This window comes from Tachysurus fulvidraco, chromosome 10, assembly GCF_022655615.1.
Source record: "Tachysurus fulvidraco isolate hzauxx_2018 chromosome 10, HZAU_PFXX_2.0, whole genome shotgun sequence".
Lineage (NCBI taxonomy): Eukaryota > Metazoa > Chordata > Actinopteri > Siluriformes > Bagridae > Tachysurus > Tachysurus fulvidraco.
The window spans coordinates 6,414,970-6,427,817 of record NC_062527.1 but is presented as its reverse complement, the minus strand read 5'-3'; the positions used below and the strand labels follow the sequence as shown (position 1 = coordinate 6,427,817).

The 12,848-nt window shown below is 38.0% G+C and overlaps 1 protein-coding gene across 2 annotated transcripts in view; it reads right to left on the bottom strand.

The window, feature by feature from the left end:
- Positions 1–10,849, bottom strand: part of lingo1a (leucine rich repeat and Ig domain containing 1a) — a 115,512-nt gene extending 104,663 nt beyond the window's left edge. Inside the window, exons 1-2 of one of the 2 annotated variants that reach the window (XM_047820123.1) lie at positions 10,552–10,849; positions 7,374–7,458 (exon numbers count right to left, since the gene is read on the bottom strand). The gene's annotated coding sequence lies outside the window, so the exon portion shown is untranslated. The remainder of the gene's footprint in view (positions 1–7,373; positions 7,459–10,551) is intronic. The other variant, XM_047820120.1, reaches the window with a different exon arrangement.
- Between the last annotated feature and the right edge of the window lie 1,999 nt (positions 10,850–12,848).

Genomic DNA, 12,848 nt, shown 5'->3' with positions numbered 1-12,848 from the left:
AAGGTTTTATAGACAGATCTCAAGTAAACAAGAAATGTAAAAGCAAAACATCAAAACATCATCAATCATTGGCTCAAAATCACCGCATGCTAATATCCTGTTCAAGCTAATCTGGACCAGCCCAAGGTCTGCTAGAAGGCCTACTAGAAGATTTACTGGAAGTTGTTTATACCTAATTCCCGACAACTCGTCTCCAGTCCCTACTGCCCTTGTCATAATCTTAAAAGAAACAATGAAAAAAAAAAAAGTCTGTCTCTAGTTACTATAGATACAAGGTAAAATCATAGAAGGACAAAGCTTTATAAACATCTTTAGATTAGAAATTTCCACCACACTAAAGTCTCCTCATTATAGTGCACAAACAAAGCACATATACATCAAGATGTAAATCAATTTTTATATGTAATATGTGTATATTTTGTACTTTGAAAATAAGTTTATAGTATCAGTGTGATCACATGCTTGCTGTTGCAGCCTTAATGTTAACTTCTGACCATTCCGCTGATCATATATTGGCAGAAAAAGTGCCATAAAGTGTCTAAGGTAATTGAAATGAAAGGTCTAAGGTCCATCAGCTGATCAGCTTCATCAGAAACAATCGGTTGTTTTGTGTAGCTGTTATCTGACCAGTGCCACTTAGACCTGAGCTGTGCTTTCTGAAAGTCTACATTTTTCCAACATGTCAACATCTTTAAATGACAGTTTTGCAACAAATCACTGCATTCATATGGAATTTTATTGTCGTCTCGTACAAAGGTACAGTAGTATCTGTGGAAGTAGCCGAAGCGTGGGGACAACAAACGTCATGCATTTTGTTATTTGTGAAATACCACAAATAAGTGCAGTTAGTAATGAAGCTTTAAGTGTTATTGCCTTCTCAAGTAGTGAAGTGGATCACCGACATGCTGTATATCTAAATGTTTTCTCAAGAACTTTCTCATTAATACTACATTGTTTACACTGTTTTTAAGCATGCTTATATTTCCTTCAACTTGCCTCCTGGTGGTCCAGCGACAGGATCCCGCACTGTCATTGCCACGGCCCGGGTTCGATTCCCATACAGGGCGCTATAACCCAGCCACCGAAGAGCTACCTCTCAGTGCTGGTCCCCATATATATATTTTTTCCTTCAACTTCTCACACACATGCATATACAGTATAGAAAACGATGAATCTCTTCACTTGTGTTCATCTATGTATTCATTACCGGGCTGGAGTTCAGGCAAACTGATCAGATTTTGTCAAATTAAATAACAACAACCCAATTCCAATTTCAGACTTTAGAACATGATGCTTATATGATCACTTGTATAATCAAATAACAATGGAGCCTTGTAGAGGATTGTTGTAGACTCTGGTCAAAAATGGTCAACCTCACTGTCTTAGACTACTGATGCCCCTGAGGCAATATGTCATCTTGTCCCTGCTGCAGCTGTGCTGGCTGCTTCGCCCGCAGTATTCAGAACAAAGAGACATGTTGTGAGCAAGAAAAAGAGGCTTCTCTGTGATGATCCTGCGACCAGTGAACATTTTCCAGTATAGGAAACATGGTCTTTGACATTTCCTTATTCTGTTACATCGCTTTAAGTAGGGTTATGAGATGAATAGACGCATAAAGAGATCAGGTGCTAGGTCAGGAACTTTTCATGAGGAGAGCCTTTATCTGTAAATTTTAACTGACTAAATGTTTCAAACTCAGGCTGGAGATAATTTCATGCCTTCGTTATTAATTGTTGTTATTAATGGTCTGCCGGGAAATTGCACACACCTCACTATATGCTACAAATCCCATAATGCATTACATCATCTACCATGCAGCGTGGAGCTGTGAGCTCAACTCCATACACAAGCCACTCGCAATGCTCTGCATGTTTGTTAGTCCATACCTGTGTGAGCAACTCAACAAAATCTGCACACAGAAATCATCTCACTGATGCACACCCCTGCTCTATCCTGAGAGTTTCCACAGCTCAGAAACCAGCTAAGAGAAGAAGAAAAAGAAGCTAAGAGACAGAAAACTAAATAGCCTATAAGTTTTTGTTTTGTATTAAAAAAATGTCATTTTCTTTAGCATGCTACTTTTTGAAATATTTTTATTTTGTTTAATGGTAGTGTTATTGAAACATATTTATTTATTGTCTTATAATAATACAGTACTATGGTTATGTTGTTTATGGTGTTATAACACTTCATACATGGATGTATAATAATAATAATAATAATAATAATAATAATAATAATAATAATCACTCACTCATTTTCTACCACTTATCCGAACTACCTCGGGTCACGGGGAGCCTGTGCCTATCTAATGCGTCAAGGCAGGATACACCCTGGACGGAGTGCCAACCCATCGCAGGGCACACACACACACACACACACACACACACACACACACACACACACACACACACACACACACACACACACACACAATCTCTCATTCACTCAAACAGGACAATTTTCCAGAGATGCCAATCAACCTACCCGAGGCACACACAAGGCGGAGGCTGAAATCGAACCCAGACCCTGGAGGTGTGAGGCGAACGTGCTAACCACTAATCCATCATGCTGCCCTTATAATAATAATAATAATAATAATAATAACAACAACAACAACAACAACAACAACAACAGTAACAGCAACACCAACAACAACATGCCAATCTAACCTTGTGAGTATAAATATTAACACATAGAATTAGGAAAGATGTATTATGGGAAGAAATTAAATTAGAGAATCCAGCTCTTGTAATGCTTCATTACATTGTGTCTTAACGTTTTGGGAAGTGCTTTTGCTTTTCACTGTACGACTAATTAAAAGATTTCTACTAGATTCTCTACTAGATTCCTCATGGCACAAATGAGAAACGTAAATTGTGTCAATGAGAAGCATAAACCATAGCAAATTAAATATATTTTATATCTTTTGTTTGCTGGATAATTTGACATGTGTTCATTCTTTATTTAATAGATATGTAATCTCTATATTACCCCAGTCTCTGGTTTGCATAAGTGCAGTCTGGTGTAAGAAAGGTTTTGCTATAGTCGGTGCATTAGCTGTCATATTGGGTCTACTGTTTGTTTGGTAATGTTTAGGACTTATAAATGACATCTATACACCGTCAGATTATACTACACTGACACTGTAGAGTTACACTGGTACATTTACATTTACATTTACAGCATTTGGCAGACGCCCTTATCCAGAGCGACGTACATAAGTGCTTAAATCTCTAACACTGAATACATTAATGCTGGTTACATACTTAAGATACCATGAGTTTAAAACATTTGTTCAAAGTTACAATGAAAAAGTCTCAGTTTTTTTGTTTTGTTTTTTAAATGCAAAAGATAAGGAAAGAAGTGCTAGTTGAAGTGCTTCCTGAATAAGTAGGTCTTCAACCGCCGCTTGAAAATAGCCAGTGACTCAGCTGTCCGGACCTCTATGGAAGTTCATTCCACCACCTTGGTGCCAGTGCAGAGAAGAGTCTTGTAGTATACTTGCCTCTTACCCTGAGAGATGGTGGAACCAGTCGAGCAGTGCTGGTAGATCGGAGGTTGTGGGGTGCAGTGCGAGGAATGATGAGGGCTTTGAGGTAAGAGGGAGCTGGTCCGTTTTTGGCTTTGTAGGCCAGCATCAGTGTTTTGAACCGGATGCGTGCAGCTACCGGAAGCCAGTGGAGGGATCGCAGCAGCGGGGTGGTATGCAAGAACTTTGGCAGGTTGAAAACAAGCCGGGCAGCTGCATTTTGGATCATTTGCAGAGGACGGATTGCGTTCATAGGTAGACCTGCCAGCAGTGCATTGCAGTAATCCAGTCTAGAAATGACAAGAGACTGAACAAGTACCTGAGCAGTCTGTGTGGACAAAAATGGCCGAATCCTTCTAATGTTGTAGAGAAAAAACCGACATGAGCGAGTCACATTTGCAACATGAGAGGAAAAGGACAGTTGATTGTCCATGGTTACCCCAAGGTTGCGAGCTGTGGCTGAAGGGGAGATCAGCTTGTTGTGCAAGGATATAGCAAGATCATGACCTGGGGATGAATCACCTGGGATGAACAGCAGTTCAGTTTTGCTAGGATTGAGCTTTAACTGATGAGCAGTCATCCATGATGAAATTTCTTCCAGACATGCTGAGATCCGGTCAGAAGCTGTGGCATCTGAGGGTGGGAAAGAGAAAATAAGTTGTGTATCATCAGCATAGCAGTGGTAAGAGAACCCATGTGATGAAATAACTTCACCAAGAGAGTGAGTATACAGGGAGAAAAGAAGAGAACCAAATACTGAGCCCTGTGGGACGCCAGTGGAGAGTCTGCATAGAGCAGATGTCACTCCCCTCCATGTTACTTGATATGAGCATCCTTCCAGGTAGGAGGCAAACCATTCCCAAGCTGATCCGCAAATCCCAAGACTCTTGAGGGTGGATAAGAGACTCTTGTGGTTGACCGTATCACACGCTGCTGAAAGGTCAAGGAGGATAAGGACGGATGATAGTTTGGCTGATCTAGCAGTATGTAGCTTCTCAGAGACATCCAAAAGGGCTGTCTCTGTAGAGTGAGCTGCTTTAAAGCCAGACTGTTTGGGATCTTGGAGGTTGTTCTGTGAGAGATAGACAGACAGTTGATTATAGACAATGCGTTCAAGAATTTTTGAAAGAAATGAGAGAAGTGATACCGGTCTGTAGTTACTGATGTCTGATGGATCCAGAGCAGGTTGGTAAAAACACTGAGAAAAGTAAATAGGGTTCTTTTTACTCTTCCTGTTTGGGAGTTTGTATGAAGGAGTTGTTACTGAGGTGAAAGTTTATTTAGATCATGCATGCACTAAAAAATCATGTTCACTTAAAAGGAAAAAGTGCAATTTGAGCCCTGAATAATGTACGCAGCAAAGAAGAAAAAAACAAAAAACAGCAAAGGAGCCATTGGGGTTATTGATCAAATGCAGGATACACATGATCTCTAATGGAATAATAAATGCAGAATGAAACAATACTCTAGAAAATCACAGCAAATGGAAGCAAATGGGTGGGAAAGTAAAGAACATGACAGTGTGGTGTGTCCTAACATGGTGCCGGACATAAAACTCACCGCCTTTAAATCCGTATGTTATCAAATGCAATTACCGGTCAAATGCTGTCTCCTACAAACAAACAAACTGTACATCTGCAGCTTATAAAGTGAAATTACTACAGAGTGTGAAAGATAAAAGATAATGACAAGGTAATGAAATTAGAATTAGAAAAAAAAGCTAATCTCCCTCCCAGACACAAACACACACACTCACACACACACACACACACAAACTCTCTTTCACTTACACACACACACACACACACACTCTTTCTCACTCTCTCTCTCTCTCTCTCTCTCTCTCTCACACACACACACACACACACACACACACACACACACACACACACACACACACACACACACACACACACACACACACACACACACACACACACACACACTTTCTGAATTTGTTCTGAATGCTGCGGGCGAAGCAGACAGCACAGACAGCTGCAGCAGGGACTCTCATACACACTCAACACAAGTGCTTCTTGTTTTTTTTTTTTGCCTTTAAATTGAACAAACCTGAAAATACTGTATGCACTACATACATCGTACTTTACAGCTTCTCTCTCTCTAATAATCCTATGTGACCTGAGCAAGAAAAGTCAAGTAAGCGAACTGTGATTTATCATTTTGAAGAGCAGACACAAAGGTGTGCACCACTTTCACATATCTGCTAATAGAAAGCTCAGGGTGGTGAAAAGGGGGAAAAAGGGGTGGTGGTGGTGGTGATTATAGGCACCGTTAATTAGCTAAAATGTGAAATTATTATTTTATTAATGGAGGATTCATTAAAAAACAACATAATAAATTGCTATCTATTTAAATCGAATGGTATTGCCCGTAGGCTTAACTGTGCACCGTCTAAACCTGGATAAACAGATTCTGCAAATACTCAACTGTTTAAAATTTCACAGTCGTTTCTGAGAAGCTTCTGCACTTTACGTCAGAAAGCTCGGAGTTCTGATACTGCTTAAGATCAGAGGTAGGTTTTATTGAAATCTATTTACACAAAATTGCAGCACTTTGACTGGAAGAAGGATGTTGCCATTTTTCAGTCTCCTGTGAGGAAGATCACACAGAAATGATGATCTGAAAGCATAAACCAAAGCTTTTTATTGAATTTTATTCAGAACTTGATTCAAGCTGAATGCATGTCAGACTCTTCTTAAATGTTCCCTGATTATGATTTGAACTTGGATGCAACCTAATTTGAAAATGTAGTTAAAAGTCAATTTTAGGCTCCAAACACTGATTTGAGAAGAAATACTGAAGCACCGTCACACCGGTACATAGTAAGCAACTGAGTATTATTTATGTTCCTCCATCGGTTAAAAATTAAACTGCATTAAGGAAATAAAACTGTACTCTTTTTTTCAGGCAGTGTATGTTTCATTAGTTAGAAGCTACTTGACTCCAGATTCTTATGAACAAACATTTGGGGCATCTCCGACAGCAGAAATGGGTTTGATATCAACATCATATATATATATATATATATATATATATATATATATATATATATATATATATATATATATATATATATATATATTAAATACTATTAATATTAATATTAATATATACTAAATACTACAGAAATACAAAAATACTTAAAAACACTAAAAATTCTTAAAATCCTGAGTGTGTACGTTCATATGGGCTTCATATCAACACCACTGGGGATCGGGAACATGACAGGCATTCGATGATTAACATGGACACAACAAAAACGGGGAAAAACATTTTCTGGACTTAATACTAATCATTACTAATCATTTTGAACAAGTTAATTCAAATCGTACCTGTCACTAACAAAGAACGCTCAGATTTTGGTGTATTGTTCTATAAATAAACAGTTTGATAAAAAGCACTGTAGCGGGAGATACGTCAGAGACGCTACCGTAAACCGTATTTATATTTTTGTTTCCTGACCATGGCTTCACCTGTGTGAAAAGTCTGAAAAGCATCTTACTGTATACACTTTCATACAACATGGACAGTAATATGATGTAAAAATCAAGAGGTTATTCTGTACAAACAGTACAAAGACATTATAAAGAAATTACAGTGATTAATGTGTGTTATATAACCTTGGCTTTGCTGATGGTTTAATTTATCCACCGTTTAATGCTCTTTATGGAACGTCTCAGACCTTTGTGAAATATAGCGTTGCCTGTCAGAGTGATAAAGAGGGTCATTCATCGGTGGGCACACGAAGGATGTTCAAGAACGATGCAGTGCTGTGTGAAGAGTGTTCAATATTATATTCCTTCACAATAGAACATCATACCTCACTGTACTGCAGCATGGAGCGAGATGAAGTGTACTCAAATGCTCAGTACATTAGGCTTCTTCAAACAATGTTGTACAACAATCTGTAACAGAAGTAAATGATTAGAGGGGAAATTAGTCTACTATATAATATATATGTGTATATGTATATATACGGTTTGAATCACAGTCCTCTGGTTACCTCCAATCTACCACCAAAACATGATAGTAGGTGAATTGGCTATTCTTACATTCACAATGAATGAGTGTATGAATAAATGATGGATTGGAATCCCATACCAAGGTGGACATCTGTTTCACACTAGGTTCTGATCCAGACTACGGTAAATCATAGATAACGGTACTGAAGATGAACAAATAAATGAAATAATGGACTTGTCATCATTTTCTTGCTCATTGTTATGATCTACATACATCTATTATAAAAATGCGACCCATCGCTTACATATCATCCGAACATTCGATCTGCTCATCATAGCTTCTACTGATATCATTTACCTTGAGTGTCTTATTGTGCTTTCTGCCCTGTATGAATAATGTGATAAATATTGATGTTCCTTACAGTAAAAAACTTTTTTTTTTTTTTTTTGCCTAAACTAGGTTAACCGCTCTGCAGTTTCCAAGCGTTGGCAAAAACAGCATAATATAATTGTCTCCCTCAAAGCCATTAACACTCAAAGCAGTGTGTTTTCCTGCACCAGCTGTGATGAAACTAGCTTTGCCTGCCTCATGTCCATCCAGAATACAGTTTGAAAAGAAATGAACATCTGGCAATTTTAAAGATTTACACATACCAATGATTTAGAATGAGAAAGTTCTTCCGTACATACAATGATGAACACGAACACACACACACACACACACACACACACACACACACACACACACACACACACACACACACACACACACACACACACACACACACCATTTTAAGCTGTAGTTTGAAGGGCTTTCTCCCCTCTGTTTCGTCTTCAGGAGATGCTGATTAGCTGGATTACAGTCTGGTGATTGACTTCTTTAAACTTTCACTTCTTGGTCCATGATGAAGTTCCTCCCAATTAGATTAGATGCATTTCTCTGTAAATTGGCAGACAGAATGTTTCTGTAGACTTCTGAATCCAATCTGCTGCTCCTATCATGAGTTACATAATAAATAAGGATTAGGATTATAGAGTCTGTTCCAGAAGTAGCCATGACGCTACCTCCACCATGATTGACGGATGAGCTTGTATGTTTTCGATCATGAGCAAATCCTTACATCCTCCAAACGTTGGCCTTTATTAGAGGTTTATCTGTGAATGTCAACATGGCCTCCTGATCCTAAGGAGTGTTTTGCATTATTGTGGTATGTGGTATCTGTTCTCAAACAATGTTTTCTTCAACCAGTGGAGTGTTGGTGATGTCTCTGACTGTTGTTTTAAGGTTTTTCTTAACAGCACACACACAATTGTTTTTGTCATCAACTTCTGTTGTTTCCTTGGCTGGCCAGTTCCATGTCTGGTTGCTAAAACCCTGATGAAACCCAGGTTTAAAAAAAAAAGGTGCAATGTTTTAAGATGTTCAAAACTTCAAGACATAAATAACCAGGAAATGGAAGCTTCGTTCTGGTATATCATCTCAAATTCATCAGTCTCAGTCTTCAGTGTAAAGCAAAAACAAAAGAACCGGCCTTGCTGTTCCAAAACTTTCAGTGGTACTCTGCATACTGATATAAAAACTTTGTCTTTTAGTACACACTTTATCCTTCTCAGTGGGTTTGGAGCCTATCATACTGTAGGAACACTGGGTGTGAGGAGTGGCATGTTCTTTGGTAGGAACTCATGAACACACAAACCCTAAGAAATCCCACATGGGAATGGGAAAAACATGCACGGATGCATAGATACGATTTCAAAATAAATAAAACTTTTTTTAGAAGAAATTTTCCATTATTTCCATAAAACTATTAAACTATAAAAAGCTGGGGGAATATTTGTCTTAGAGCAGTCTTGCAAAATCGCTCGTACAGATAAAAACAGCCACAAAGAGGACATCAAGAGGACTACATCAAAACGAAAGGATATGGCAAAGCTGGAAGAAACGGTAAATAAAACAAGCACAAGAAGAATCGCCTGCTGAAGATTTCTGAAAGATATTTGAAAGACACGAGAATTGGGAGGAGGATTATTGCAGAAGAGAACACAGCTGATCTGGGCCTCAGTGCTAAATCACAAACAGCGATGTTTGAAAGAAATCTAATATCACACAGAAAACACCAGCGCAGAGATGTCATCAGTGTAGCAGTGACTGAAAAGTTTTAATCTACTACGTTATGGACAGAAGAATTCCTGGAGAAAAATGAGCTGCAATATGCAAAAGAAGACAGTTGGTCTTCCAACAGGACAATGACGTAAAACTTAAAGTAAAAGCTTCAATGGAGTGGATTAAACCAAAATGGATCAAGCCCTGGAGTGACCCAGTTAAATCCCAAATCTCAATCCATAGATCATGTGCAGAATGGATTAACATTTGCTGTTCATAAATGTTACCCATCCAACACGACGAAGCTCGAGCCACTTCAATTACTTACGTCAAATCCTTGCCCATGTACTTTATATTTTGATTGATTTTTTAAAAATAAATAAAATAAAATATTTTCCATTAATAAAGTGCCTTGTTTTGATCAGAGTGAATTAACATAATGGTTCGAAACTATACCACAATATAAAAATTAATAATAAATTATTACTCTATATAGCTACTTTTGCCTTGGCAGAGGTTTTAACAGTTAGTTGGGGGGTACTTTATAAAAAAATTAAAAGATTTAAAAAAAAATATTATTTCCATCTATATTGCCAAAATTTTAACAATTGTAAAGATCTTTATAAAAGAACGTGGTCTGAAAAATGTTTATACACCAAAGTTGTATAAAACTTGCTCAAGTTCCTCATAAAATTACAGAAATTTGTTGTTTCTCACAGAAACCAATTACTCCATTGATATTCTGATTCGTACTGATATATTAACTGTAGAGAAGATGTTAACTGCACAGCTTAACAAGATCCAGGTCATTTGTCAATATCTGTAATGTATACCGCCTGTCACCTTAATTCTGTGTCTTGTGTATCAATGCAGTGCTTACAGATTTTACCAAGTCACCAAGTGTTCATCAAAATCAAAAGAAAGAGTCTTACCAGCAACTACTGCAGAGCTGTTGGTATTGATGTGCTTCTGTATCCAAGCGGGCTACTTAAATCCGGCAAGCAGCAATATGACTGGAGATGCCATTAGAGCAAAATCTGCCAGGTCATAGACGTAATCACTGATAAACAGATATATAAATCGAGAAAGTAATACAAGATGGTTGTTATCTGTGTCCACACATTTCAGAAATCCAGTTGGTGTGAGCAGGCAACATAAAGCAAGCAAAACGTGCACAAACTGACACACATACAGCATGTAGTCAGTACGGGGAGAGGCAGAGTGAGAGAGAGAGTGTGTGTGTGTGTGTGTGTGTGTGTGTGTGTGTGTGTGTGTGTGTGTGTGTGTGTGTGTGTGTGTGTGTGAGAGAGAGAGAGAGAGAGAGAGAGAGAGAGAGAGAGAGAGAGAGAGAGAGAGAGAGAGAGAATGGAAAGGGAGGGAAATGAAAGGTTGGGCTTCCAGGATAGTGCAAGGTAGAAGGAGGAGCTGAGAGGGATTGAGTGGGAGGGAGGGAGGGAGGGAGGGAGAAGAGGAGAAAGGAAGAGGAGGATAAAATGTGAGCAGACAGAGGCATAGCACCCACAGGGGACACATAGAATATGCTTTCCAAGATGGCAATTCTGCTCCTTTAAATGAACATTAGTAAAAAATAAAAAAATAAAAAACGAGTGGAAATACACACTCGATTCTGTCCTGAAAGAAAACAAATATTCCAAAAATAGCTAGTAAGTTCAAGTAATAATGATAAGAACTGAGCTCCATAAATGCACATTTAATCACATTTTATCATTTATTTCAATCTGCACATTTAAACAGAGTTCATTGTAGTCTTACAGAAACAAAGGTTGTTATGATAGCATTTATGACAATAGAAATAGGTTAAGGAATAGGACAGTAAGAAATACATTAATATGGCTAATCAGAAAGACATAAAAGAGCTATACCACATTTTACACCACTTTGGACTCAAATTGTTCTGCATTTCGGTTACACATGTCAGTGTACTGTCTGATACTGAGTACTGTATTATACTGAGTAGTATCTGTGTTATTTTGTCTCTGCTCTGTTGCTACATCATCCTGAATCAGCATCTAGTGGCTCAGGTAGATGTTTACTCGTATATTTATAGCATTACTTAAAGATACACAGCAGGGGAAACAGGAAACAGAACAGGAACATCGAACATGAGGGTATTTATACCTTAGAGACCAAAATAAAATAACCTTCTTCTCCCTTTTTCATGTCTCACCATAGAGTGGTGGATAATATGGAGTAGACATTCAATGGTTATAAGTGTTTAGAAGTTTTTCTGTTTTTACCTAGCCTACTAGGGGCTTTATTTTCATAGAAATGTTAATTTAGCATAACAAAAGCTGTTTTCTTGTTCTCACGACTTAATTTACTGGTGGTGATATCATGAGAAAATTGTGATACCGAACTCATTTCTGCTCTCTGATGCCCCAAGGGCTTAATCATATGCGTCTTACAGTTTGAAGGTGTTATCTTCAGCCAGTAAAATTCAGTGTAAGGTTATCAACAGAGGGACAAACATGTCTCACACTGAAATCCAAAAGAGTCCTGACTCATTTTAGATCAGACTCACAGCGAGAAAATCATTCATTTCTTTATACCGATTTAGATCCTTTTCCATTCTGTCAGCAAACTGGAACGCTGGTGCACTGGTACAAAGGGTTAAATAAGGATCATTATTCTATACCAACGTTCTTGTGTAAAACTTAAAGGGTCTATATATGACATAACTAAATCAATTATGATACTGAATTATAAGTTGTAGGTTCCTACATCCTTTACCTTCGTAAAGAAGGATCTCAGATGACCCTCTAGATCCTCTTATTTTACTCCAAGCAACCCTCGAATCAAGAATATGCCATTTTCTAATGGACTTCAAATGGATTGCTCAATAAAAACAACTAAGACTGGCTAAGGCAAGACCTCCATCAGTTTTCATGGATTTAAACTGACATGGCATGTTGCTCTGACCAGATAAATTTAGCCATGAGAGCAGAGAGCATTCACTCTTTTAAAAGAAATCTATTGAAGGAAGAAGTGTCATCATGAAAAACACAGCTAAGCCATTTCTTCCCCTTGAAGAGCAGCATGCAAAGAGCTACATTCATCTAAATCTATTCCACTCTTCCTTTTATCATTTCTAAAATACCTCCAGAAATAGTCACCGCTACACTATATTGTGGATTGTAGAATGTAGTTCAATACCTAGATAGGAAAATAATTTTTAACCTTTTTTTGTAGGTTATGGAAGGTGCAGAAT